Below are 13,998 nucleotides of genomic sequence, written 5' to 3'. Positions count from 1 at the left end.
GGTCCAAAAACCCCTAACAGCATATTCAAAGAACATAAAACTTACTGCTAGTTCCTGTAGAGATATCGAAAAATTCCTCTGAAAACAGTATGGCGTCCCGTCTGACTGAAACCAACACAACCAGGGCTCATTGGGAGTTCTGAAGCCGATACCGATTCTCCATAAACCCGCAACTTGACTCCAAGCAAAGGGTTTTTCTTAGGAGAAGAGCGCGGATTCTAGACTGTTCGAACCAGAGCTGGCCTCTACACTCGTACTCTAATTTTCTGGTGCATTTGTGTCGACAACTTGGTGCGACAAGAGCGCGAGAAAATTCAAAGGCCTTCAGAAGCCATTTGAAATTTCTGAAAGTTGAGTGAACATCAAAATTTATAATTTGTAATTATGGAGCGAAGAAAGAGTTTTGCGTGCTAATACTTTGGGAAGTTGCTTTTCATATGATTATGAAGTGAGTGTCTTGTTATCAAATGTTTAAATCCTTTTTTATGTATGGCAGAAGTTGTATCACATCCAGACAATGCATGAGCAAATAACAACATATCACAAATTATCGTAAGTAGCTGAAATTTTACTGATTTTCCAGTAAAACAGCTTGGATTTTACTTTCACTTTATTCTTCTGGTCGCCTATCTTGTCAGTGCTGAAGAACATTTCTTCCATCCCCACCTTCCAATGATAACAACATCAGGATGAAAATATTGGTGTCGTCTGCTGTTATTTCAACGTTTCTTCCTGTTTTTGACTTTTGAGGTTTTCGCATCATTCCAAGAATGAATAATGATATAGGTTCGGGGGTTAGGTCATGACAGAAATTTTCATCAACATCCTCAGCCAGAGATCCACGGCCAGCCGGTTCGGCTTTCTATGAAATGGACGAAACAATGCTGGACCACTCCTTCTAACCGCGAATCCTTGGTTTGAGATGCTGACGTCTTTAACCACTTGGCCATCGCTCCTTCCATGCAAGTTCGTTTTAAAAACATACGATTCTTGTTACGATAAAGCGATCGAAACACTTCCGAAGGCATTAAATAGCAAGAGCTTGGAAGGACCTGTAATTGAGTACATGAAGTACTTTAACCTGTAATATTGATAGTTTATACATGGTCGGACGTTTTTTTGTTTCTTGTACATTTGTAGGATTACATTACATGATATGACATTTCTTCCAAAATGTCTGTGCTTTAAAAAAAATCAACTGGTGTTCAGTTTTTCAAGTGTTGCTAAGACCAAGTTCTTGCTAAGACTCGTAATAAAGAAACTATTGCTTCAAACTTCTTATAATTCAGGCTCTTAACTGTTGGTGATGACGCTAACACTCTAGATATAAAAATATAGAAATCATTTGAACTTCTATCATATCATAGATGAATAGAAAACAAAAACGTAAGAGGATAAATGAAAATGAACAAGTACGAGATGAAAAAATGGGGAGATATAAAGCGGTGTGTGGATAACAAATTCATAACAATTCTGCCAATATTGGACCGACCAGTATGTTTGATCTCCAAAAAAGATCTTGAATAAAAGAAGAAGCTAAATATGTCAACTTTTTAGTAATATTCACCTGGCAAATCGGAACAGCTTTTTCGTCTTTTTGCCCCGGTTGCTGCTTCTGTCTTTATAAGCCAAAGCTTAAGTAAAAGTATATAGCATTTCCAAGGCGTTACCGCAACTATGGAAGAGCCATTTTGGTAGTTATCCCTGACTGTTTCACTCAAACTCAAGAAATTTATCATTCGTAAATGTTAATTTTAGTTCAAAGGAAAAAGTAGACCCGAAAATACGATCGAATTACCCCTCATACTTAATAAAGAAGTGAACAAATCAGATGATGGTCAAAGAAATATATTTTCTTTCTATATAAGACATTCTTTTTAATAATAAACATGCAAACCTGTAAATTCAAATACCTTTTTTCTATAAAATCTCTAGCCATTTGTGATGTAGAGAATAGTAAAACAAGTTGTGCTTTTTTCTCAATGTTCTTGAAAAGGTCGACCACTTGTCTCTCTTTCATGCACTTATTAATGACGTGTGTGTTTTGACACAATGTAGGGAGGATAGTATCCACTCAGCGCAAACAATTGGTGAAACTCCATTCCCTGAAGGTTATAAAATGGTAACACGCTTAGATGGGATGAAATTTAGAAAACTTGCTATTGGGATAATTTCATATTTGACAAAGTTTTATGAATCTATGCTCTGGTACTATAAAGATTCTATGAAACGACTTGGATTCCTTCGCATGAAACTAAATATCAATGAAAACGTATTAATACCCACTTACAAAAAAAATAAAATATTGTAGCACTGTCACCATGGCCAAATGATTTCTTGAAAAACAACAATCTGTACTTTCGAGGCCAGGTATTGATTCCTCGGGGCGAGTTACCGCGTGTCCAACACACTGCTAATGCAAACCAATAGCACTCATTTTAGGGTACCCATTCATTCATCAAAAGAAGCGTAATCCAACGTACATTAACAAAATTGATGTGTTAGGATTATTTTTTGCAACCAAATAAGTTATTACCCAAAACATGATTTTTGACGTCAAAACAATGACGTCATAAAAATTAAAAATTGAATATCTCGAGAAGTACTCACCAAAATCACTTCAAATTTTCACCAAAACATAATATCAATAAACTTAAATCATGTTAAAAGCTAACTTAAAATATAAGTTAAAAGCTTTTCGACTTTCAATTTCAAAAAGCTTCATGTAAAAAGAGGTAAATCACATCTAACTTTTAAAAACGAACCCTCAATTTTACGAACCTCAACAAAAAAAATGCATGGGATATACCTCTCTCATTTATACTTTGTCCCTTCCATTTCTTCTGTCCACTGTTACAATTAAATATTCATGCCATCGTTAAAAAATCGCCTGACGAGTTTCAATATCTAATGTAGGATGACCCCTCCTCTCGCTTTTATTTGCTTCAACAAAATGTGAAAGTTTCTCGCATCTTTTGCCTGTTTGTTTACCAATCTACTTTAAGAAATCACTATCATTGTCACAATCATCAACACCACAGACTTCCAATAATTGACAATACATCTTTCTATTCTCTGCTTTTCTCAAGTCCAGTGATTTACAGAATTTTCTCCTTGTTTTCTTCATTTGGTTTGCTCAAAACTGATTATAATATGTAACTATTCAAATACTTTTCCTTAAGATTTTGCTTGATGGTCTGATTGTATGTTGTTTTACATTATGTTTTTGAGGATATTGCTTAGGATTGCAGTCTTCCTAGCTATGGAATCTCTGCGAATATTTGTTGAGAATCGTTTTGAGAATGTTCAAGATCTGGCACAACACCATCAGATTCGCGCTAAATTTGGAACTGCTCTGAGACTAAATTTTCGTGCTCATTTTCGGTCTTTTTCATTTCACTTGAGTCATTGTCAGGATTCTGATCATTCAAGGTGGTACAATTTGATCAGCATCACTGCTACACAATTGAAGGTGTGAGTTAAATTGGCGCATTTTGCGGAGCTAATTTTCGCAGTTTTTGCTGAAAATTAGTTCAGGCGAGTCAGCTTCAGGTAGTAGGATCAAACCAGTGAGGTTTTTCTTCACGGTTGTGAAGCGTAGACGGTTGGATATTGGTATTATCACAACATAAGGAAAAATTTGTTGGAATTTCATGAAAGAAACATGTTTTAGACTTTTAATTGTTTGTATTAAAAAGAAAGCATTATTCATTTCAAGATGATTAATAATACAACCCATTTTTCGTCGCATGTAATAGTGACCAATTTTCAACACTGTCCTTTCTCATCACCATTTTGATTGTAACATCACAATGAAAAATCATAGAAAAGTTATTACCTAGGTAAGTAAGTAATCGTAAGAGATCCAAAAATATACGATGAACTATTACTACCTTCATAAAGTAAACTCTGTAATCCATATACCCTTCAAAAGTATTCAATTGTACAAAAAGTTCAAAAACATGAGTACTCTTAATGAAATTAGTTTCTTTCAGTTTTATGCGAAATTATTGTATATCTATACATACACGTGTAAACCTCGCACACGAGACTATAAAATATGCAATTTTGTAAAAACTATTGTTAAATCCACCCTGAAAGGATACTAAACTGTTTAACCATCAAGAAGAAAAGTTATAAGAAAGATAGTGGTTTTCAAAAAACCCTGTCTCACAACCCCAGTGGAAGTGAAACTATTTCTCCAAGTTAAACAATCTGGTGAGATGCATTTTTTTAGATTGCATGGGGATGAAATAATAAAAATTTCCCAGTGGAGTTGAAACTATATGGTATTTTTCACATTGTGAACAAAATTTTGGCTAGATTTTCCAGTAGGGTGAGTTTCCCACCCGGTTTGTGAATCAGGGGTATTTGGAATAAGAGTCGTAAAGATAATGTTTTAAAGCAGTACATATGAAATTTGCCTACCTTATCATAAAATATATGGATCGTTGGTACTATTCTGTAGAACTTACATCTATCTATGAAAGAAGATGAAGAAGAACATTGAATTGAGAAACATCAATGGTCGTCTAGATGTTAGACTTTTTGATAAAAGGGACAGTTTTTCCTTTGAGGTTGTGGGTCTTCCTTTTTGCACTAGTAATTTGCCTTCAACCATTTTACTCTTGTTTTGTTGCTGAAATCATTCGGATAGCACAGGTTAGTTCATCTTTGGGAAATTTTAGCTTGGCGGGTAGAGTTTTAATGGACCGTGCTTTGAAACAAGTCGGAAAAGTCTTACGTTTACAAAAGACATTGAAAAAAATATATGGACGCCAGCAGATTTTCCATTCCCTTGCTAGCAATATAACACTATTCCTAGAAAGTCTTCTCTAATTTTATTTAATCATCATCATCATCATCATCATCATCATCATCATCATCATCATCTATAGCCTGGATATCCAGGCTGTAAACTATTTCACAGTCTAGTTTTTGATATTTTTATGTTCTGGTTTACAGCCTGGTCTCCCTAGAGCGATTTGCATTCTCTTTAAGGCCGTAGGGGCCAATCTACACAGCGCGGAGCAATTCTAAAGCAAAAATAGGATAGTCCTCCAGTTGCTAGCTAGGGCTTTCTGTTACATGAAAACATGAAAAAGAAGAAAACAGAGGCAAGTTCATTTTCCAAGAAAACATGGTTGGTGATGATAATGCATGCAAACTTGTTCATGGACTTTGGTGTAATTTTGGATGTGTTAAATAGTTTTAGATCTTGTAAGACTGCTTTTTATTAATTTCTGTTTTGCTGCCCTGGGTTGACTCACTTGTTTGCAGGATATGTGAATTAGCGACTCACATTAGTAAAATTTAGGTTAAAGAAGTTCACATGTATTGATATAAATTTGTGTGTTTTGTGTTTGAAGTCCTTACGCGAACCGGGCTCTGTGCAAACTTTTCAAACTTTTCGATTATGCGCCTTTCTTTCTAAATCTTTTCTTTTCTAGATTGTGCTTGATCAACACTTTCTGTGAGATGACGGGTGACTCTAGAGTAGCAGGGCAAGCTTACTCATGGCCACACCTGATGCCAGACTTTGGTCTTCATCTATCTGCACTCCATTTATTTCTCAACTTTCTTTAAATTCACTTACCGGTTTTCTCTACGCTAAATTTGTAGATTTATATTTATTGTTTGTCTATCGTAAGATTGTTTATTTGTGGGTTGTTACTTTTTGGTTCTTTGGTTTTATTTTGTTAATGTTGTTGGTTTTTAGGTTTGTTGCTGTTTTGTTTTGTTGGTTTTCAACTTTTGTCCTTGTCGCGTTAAGTTGGTGAAATGATTTCTCGCTCAGTTTGAATGTTTTTGATTTTTAGTTTGACACGCGTTTTCTGAATTATAATTAGCTTTTTCAGATAAACACTACAACTAAGCCCAGAGAAAGAAAATGAACGATATAACACAATATATAATTTTCAGGTTGATAAAAGGGATGTTGTGTATTAATCAGCTAATCAGATGAAAGTGATAGTACTAAATAGATTTTTGTCTATTTTTCTTAAAACTGTATGATTTTGCCCTGGTTGTGGTATACATGCAATGAGCAGTCTTGGTGAATTGATTTGTACATACCATCATATAGATTATTGATACCAACATCACCCTTCTCAACCTGAAAATTGAAAACAACCCTCCCGCTAAAGTCCCTATCCCACACCTATCCAGCTCTACCCTCTCTCACACGACCACTGAAAGCACCAGCCCCCTCTTACAATTACTACCACCCCTGTCAGCTCTACCCACATTCCCTCTACCCCGATCACTCCTTTCTCTCCTACGCAAAACACTGACCCCTCTGCCTCCCCGTCCTCTCGCTCTACCCCATCCTCCTCTTACTCTACCACCCCTGCCCCGCTTCCCCACATGCCAAACAAACCACGAGGCATCTTCTCCACTGAGACTCTTCCACTTTTCGTGTGCGTTATTCGATACAGGTCCTGGAACAATACTTCCTATAGAGGTTAACGAAACGTTCTTGTTTGTTATGCATCTTTTATTTTCGAAGTCTAAACTATTAGAATTCGTAATCATTTAATGTCGGAATAATAATAATAATAATAATAATAATAATAATAATAATTTCTTTCTTTCTTGTTGGGGGAACGTAGTTACAAATCAAAAATTCATAACTAATAAAATCCAACATTTTACAAAATAAAATTAAAAACGACGAGATCTTTTGTGTTCAATTACCGACAGATGTTACATGAACATTTAGAGCCATTCCAGTTTTTTATCTCAGTTTTGAACTTTGGCTAAATCTTTGATGTCATGTAAATTTCAACTTTTTGGCAATTGGTTCCACAGCAAAGATGCTCTAAAAGATAAACCGTAAATACCGAACGTATAGCGGGTAGCTTCAGGAGGATCAGAAGTTTTGCAGAGCGGAGATTGATTTCAACCTCTTTAATTTTAAAAATTTCTGCCATGAAGCTAGGACTTAAGCCATTTATGGACTTGAAGACTTCCACCATCAGATACTGGAGATTCTGAGTGTGGATTGAACAGTATTTGTACGGTTTAGTACAGTTCCATAGGATAAGGAGAAGTTTGAATGTACTACACGTAGAGCCCTTTTGTGCACTCTTTTTATTTCGTTATTCGATGCTCGAGAAGAAAACATCCAAATTAAGGGGCAATATTTGAAGTGACAAAGTATATAAGAGTTACAGAGAGTTAGGGCTTTTCCTTGATCCAAATATTTCCTTATTCTTTGGAGAGCTGTAGTGTTCCTATTTACAGTAGAACAAATTTTATCTACTTGTTGGTTAAGATTAAGTTTTTCATCAAAAATTACTCCTAACAAAACAACCGAATGTTTTGCTTTAACTATCACCATTTTTACATTTTATAGAAATAGTGGAATTATCAATATTTTTGCCTAGTAGCATCATTTGAAATTTTCCTGGATTTGCAACCAGATAGTTGGATTCGAACCATGATATTAAAATGGCTAAATCGTTTTTAAGATTGTCTAGTACGGTATCTGCAGTGGTTCCACAACTATCGATTGTGTTATCATCAGCAAAATTACAAATGTCACATTGTTCTACAAATTTGATGATATCATTAATAAAAATATTGAAAAGTAAGGGACCTAATATAGAACCCTGTGGTACTCCTGAAAGAATTTCAAGCCATTCACTAAAAACAGATCCAATTTTCACCCTCTGTTTTCGTTTTTTGAGATAGTTGTATATTAAATGCAGAGCAGGATCCCCAATTTTGTAGGCTTGCAACTTTGCAATGAGTAACTCGTGGTTCAGGCAATCATAAGCTTTAGAGAGGTCCATTAGAACAGTGCCAACAATCTCATTCTTATCTAAACATGCTTGCCAGCGTTTAAGAAGGCGTAAAAGAGCATGTTGTGTGCTGTGGCCTTTACGAAATCCACAAAGAATTTTACTAAATTTAGGCTTGATGAAATCGTTAAGTTGGTTAAAAAGCACACGTTCAAAAATCTTGGAGATTGCTGGTAGTATGCTTATGGGCCTGTAATTGACTTTGTCCATTTCATCTTCTTTTTTGAAGACTGGATTTATGTCAGCAGCTTTCAGTTCATCTGGAAAAACATTGTTCTGTATTGATAAATTTACAAAATTAGTTATATAATCCAGGTAGATATCAACTGATAGTTTTAAAATATTTATTGGTAAATCACCACTAACAGATTTCCTTGGATTTAGGGAAAGGATAATTTTCCTAATAATATCATTTATTTACACATTTAAATTGAAATATTTCTTGGAGATTATCATTACAAGCATCTGACCTAATCTTGACTATACTTGGATGATTTGAAAAGTGATTGACAGCTTCTAAGACTGGTTCCGAAGATTTATCAAATCTTTTCCCTGTACGTTTGATTGGTAAGGTACTTGTAATGTCTCTAAAGTATTTATTGAATATGTTTACGATCTTTTTATCATCAGAGATAATGTCATCTTTCTCAGCAAGGACAATTTTGCCTTGATATGTGCCTTGTTTTTTTTGTAAAATAAGGCTTGCATATATTCCAGAGGGATTTTTCTTTGGTAGTATCAATACTCGAAAAATATTCTTTTTTATATTTTTTTTGTTTAATTTACTACCAGATTCCTCTGTTTTTTATAGGCTTGTTTATCCTCAGGAAGCTCTGTTTTTCTGGAAATGTTTTTTAAGCGAGAGCGCTTCATAATTTGCTTCCTGAGTTCTTTTGTCATGTGAGATTTGTCATTACCCCTGATGGTCTTTTTCTTGATTGGTACATAAGTTTGTAAAATAGAGGTAAAAATTAACTCGAATTGTTTATAGTCTGTTGGCTGAAAAAACGCCAAGGTTTGTGATAAATCTAAATTAAATTCTAATCCTTTAAATTTAGAAAAATCTCTGTATTGTATAGTTTGAGGAGGAAGTCTTTGATATCCCTCTTTAAACATTGTTATTGGCATTAGATGAAAATCACTGAGGTCAGTCTCAATAGCATGGGTGTGTTGTAAACTGGACCTGCAGTTTGTTAAAATTAGGTCGATGCAGGTTCCTTCTGTTTTTTTAAAGCAGGTTTTTTGTTTAATAAGATTTGTTAAATCGTATTTTCCCATGAATTGTTTTAAATCAGTCTGAGATGGCTCAGTGTTAAAATCACCTAATATCAATAGACGATCAAATTTTCCTAAAAACTCGTCAATATGTTCTGACAATACACCTAGAAAATAATCAATCTTTATTTTAGGATTCTTATAAATACTTAAGATAAGCCACTTATTTTTCTTAAGTCGTAATTCAAATATAATAACCTGTATTCCCTTCTCACTGTATAACCTCAGTTTTCGTGAGGCAAGACCCTTCCTTATGTATACCAACATACCCTCCGATCTTTTGTTTACGTCAATTCGATAAGGAAGTTTAAAATTTGTTTTTTTCAAGAGGGCATCAGTAGTGGAAGAATCTAATTTAGTTTCTGCGATTATTAGAATATCTAGAAGATGACCAGTAAGGGCAAACAGGTTATTAGATTTGTTTTGAAATGAATTTATGTTTAAGTATCCAATTGTAGGGTTATTTGATTTTTCTCTCAAATATATCAATTTTTCCAGGATAGTGTCAGGTTCATGTTTTGTCCGTCATTCCAAGTCACGAATGTATTTTATAAAATTTTGCGCAAGTCGAGAATTTCCATGATTATTTAAATGAAGCTTACCCTTTGATAATTGCTTTTCTGTAATGTTAGTGTTGTCTATCATGTCAAACTTCAAATTCTCACACATCTTTTCCATCGATTCATTCAGATCATTCACCTTGTCTTGTCCACCATTGATGTCTGTTCTCAAAATGCAGTTTGAGATGACAAGTTTGGTTTTTTGGGGCAATCTTTTTTGCAATTCGGTTTATTGCCTCTATGTTTTTCGTTGTCTCGCCATCATTTATCAGATCGTTTGTTCCACCATGGATTATTACCACGTCTGCATTTTTCTTTCTCAAAATTGGTTTTAAGTGGTCAATTAGATCTTCTGTGCTTGCACCAGGGTGAGGTCTTACTTTAACATCATGTTGCAATTTTCTAAAACCAACTTCTTTCAATCCATTCAACATCGAATCACCAACAATATAGACTTTTTTCCTCTCCTTCGCCTCTTGCTCAACAACATTCTCTTTCTCTTCTGTTTTATCAGATTTCTCTTTTCGTCGCTTTTTGTGATTTTCTCTCTTGTTTTGTGTATCCTCGTTAATCTCTTTATGGACTTTATGATCTGTTTTATCACTGCGTACTGAAGCAAAATTCTGATCTGAGATTTGATTCCCTCTGGGGTCTATATCTTTTTGTGATAGCAACATTTCTATAATTTTGTTTTTTGAAGCAATCTCTTCTCTCAAAAAATCAATCTCAGTTGCCATATGATGAATAAGATCTTTGTGATTATATGTTTCAAGCGATAGAGAAAATGAATCTCTTGTTTCACAAGTTTTTTTATGTGAAGCCATAGTTTCAATAATAAATTCATGGAGGTCTCTTTTGATATCATCCATAATACTTTCCTTGAACTTCTCTTTAGCATCTCTTGATTTAACAAAGTCAGCCATTTCATCAATATAATTTTCAGTAGATTGTAAAGAAGTATTAAGAGTCTCCATGTTGAATTTCAAAATTTATACGCCTACTTTTCCGAGCTCCTTCTCTTGATTTCTTGATTTGTGAATGATAATACAATTCAAATGCTGAGAAAATGATCCTTTTGGCAATAGGTTAAAGATGACTGTTAAAGCTTACATCTGTTGGTGGCGAGTTTTCATGTTCTTCTCGTTCCTCTAAAACCATGTCTTCGTTTTCATCTTCATTTTCATCTTCCTGTTTATGTTTTTGTCCAATTCTTGCCCTTAATCAGCTATTTCTCTCGTGATTTTCTTCCATTTCCTTGATCTGCGTCTCCATTTCCTCTTTAACCTGCCGCTCTAAATTGACCACAAAATCTTTCTGCCTTTCATTTCAGTATTTTATGCTGAAAAATAAAATAAAGTAATGATATATGTATAAGATTGCATGAATGTTACACATAACATATAAAACCAACATTCAAAAGTGTGGTATATATAGTACATCTGCTTAACATATCAGATGGGGTCATTCATGAAATGCGAGTGAAACACACTCATTGTGTCTGTCTACCACCCCTCCAGACATGCATTAACATAAATGCCCAACTCAAGTAAGTATTGCCCAATAACAAGTTACAAAAGTCTCACATATTCATTATTGCAAAACTATTACACAATTTCCACATTAACATTTGTATCATCACTTTTCTTTAACATTATTATACTACTTTCGTAACTAATGTTTTCTATCATTTATAACTGATGCTTATTAATCAAACATCTAGAGCAAGAAGGGTCTGCACAATCAGCATCATTTATACCATCATCACAAAAAGAATCAACTTCTTTTGAGTAGTTCTAAGTATTGTTCAACAGAGCATGTATTTTGTAAAATTGTCTTTACTGAAAGGTTTTATAGTCTCTTTTCTTCTTCTTTCCTGATTTAAAGTTGTGTGTTCTGCTAAACACCAATCTTCATCCTGTGTAACACGTGAAAATGCCGTGTATGATGTTCCACAATTCAATTGTTCCATCCTAGTTTCAAGAGATGATTTAATTGTCACATTTGTGACTTGTTGGTTGGGTCTGATAGTCATACCTTGAGATTTAGCAATAATGATGGCCTAACCAGTAATTAATGGAAATCCAGTACGTTTACAGCATTTTTTAACATCTTCACAATAAACAACATTTGGTGTGATAGGAACCCAAGTTGGGTGATTTTCATTCCAAACTGGACCTTTATATCTTGAAAAGTCAATAATTACAATTTCTGGCATTTGTGGTGGTTTAGAATCGGGTTTATAGATGATACTAATGACCTAATGACTGTTCCAATGGCACCATTATTTAACCCGAGCCTGGTCATACAACCTTGATTTCTTGTTAGTAGAACTCTACAACCGACAGCAATGACAGTCCTGTTGGGAATTTGTGATAAACTCTCTTTAGCAGTGTTGTGATGTGGTCCATAGCCATTACACTTAAATTCAGCACTTCCACCCTTTCGCCGTTGTGATATTAGGAATTTAAAACAGAGCGGTTGTAACAATTGGCCTCTTTCCATGTTTCTGTTAAAGAAATATCTTTTGAAGTTTCATCATCAAATTTTCTTTTTTCTTTGTTAGGCAGATTCTCATAACACCTTTTGTTTATTTCTTCCCAGTCTCTTTTGATTACATTACCTGTTGGAAGGTTGTCAAAGCGTCTAAGTAATGCTGCTTGGTTAGGTTGTTGGCACATGATCTCCTCTAATATTAAAACATCTTCAATATTTCTGTACACAAGAGCACGATCGGATCGGATGTCGATCGGATCTGTAGAATCAAGGATCTTGTCATACAGATTACGCTCTCAGTTGAAATATGTCACCAAAAAATTTAAAAGTTGAAACTCATCCAAATGGTAAAGCACTCTCCATGTCTAATAAATTAGATGAAATTCCACATAAACGATGGTGAAACCACGCTAAAACTTGATTTTAAGTTAACAATAGAAAAGATAAAATGAGATTGGAATCAGCCTGAAAGATATTCTTCAGAAACAAATATGTAATATAATATTATTTTTGTCATCCCTAAAATTTTAAAGGTTTTAAGAAAGTTATCATTCTTTTAAACTAACATTAGGGATATAGGTGAAAATAGCATAAATTTGTTCTGAAGGGATAAAAAACCGTTCGAGTTAAGGACACATTCAAGTTATAGGGTTCGAGTTTGGAGACTTAATCATATCACATTTAGATTATATCAATGTTTGTACAATAAAAAAATGCTGCTAGAAAGTTTCAATAAATTATTATAGTAAATTTAACAATACAGTTGAGGTAATCAGGTGGAAACAGCCCCAAAAATTTCTAAGAGGTTTTAGTAATAAATTTGCATGCCAAAAGATATATATCAATGAGACCTTTCAAAAAAAAATTTTTTTTCAAAAATTTGAACCTGTTGCCATGGTAACCGGGGTAAAACACCAATTTTGGTACTTTTACACCTTGTATTGAGATGAATACATCTTTTCTTTCTTTTACCTCGAGCATTTCCTGTTTGTCTTGTGATGCCTTCTTTAGGCCACGGATAGTCTTTCTACGGACGCGAGCTTTTTCCGAAGAATTGTACACAGAGTGGTAAAGTCGCTTTTTATTCAACATTTGACACGACTTAGACATGTGTCTGCCTGGGATCATCCCCAGCTTCTCCATAATTAAACAAGAGCTTTTGCGACCAATGTTAAAGTGAAAAATGGCATCATACGTGCCAAAACGTAATTGTTTCAACGATACATACTTCAATTTTGAAATGCGCTTCCAGATCAAAGCGTTAAATGCTTCATTTTGGTTTTGAGTTTAACCGTGAAGACATTTTTTCAAGAGTTCTGGATCACTCAGTTCTTGAAAAATAGGTTTGACATGTGTTAATAGAATGTTCATTGGTAGTCCTTTGCCTGGCTTGTAAGTTTTCAGTCCTGTCGCTTTGTCCGATTCATACCGGCACCAACTATCCGGCCCTTTTGGACAATGAGTATGCCAATTGTTGGTTTCGTTTGAACGGACATGAGAAAGAACGGCAGAAATTCCTTCCAAGTCTCCTTTATTGCTTGTTACAGCTATTCCATTATAGTTCTGCAGCTTATCAATCATTGTTGCTGTCAACTTCCCGTTAAGTCCTTTCACTTTCTTTTTCAAGGTTCACATCCTTTTCCCCACTCTTTTTTCCCACTCTTTTTTGTACGTGTCCGATGCACTCCAGTTTCTTCATATTAAGGGCTGGGTATTTTTCAGCAACACAGTCGAACCCTTTGCTGTCTCCATCACCCAGATATTCAATGTATCGTAATCTTCTGTTTTCGATCAAAAATTTGTGTTGCGCCTGTACCTGCACATCCAACATGATTAATCTTGCAATATTTCTTGTGAACCTTCTT

Source organism: Clytia hemisphaerica, unplaced genomic scaffold (assembly GCF_902728285.1).
Source record: "Clytia hemisphaerica strain Z4C2 unplaced genomic scaffold, Clytia hemisphaerica genome assembly, whole genome shotgun sequence".
Lineage (NCBI taxonomy): Eukaryota > Metazoa > Cnidaria > Hydrozoa > Leptothecata > Clytiidae > Clytia > Clytia hemisphaerica.
Note: the sequence above shows the minus strand (reverse complement) of the source record.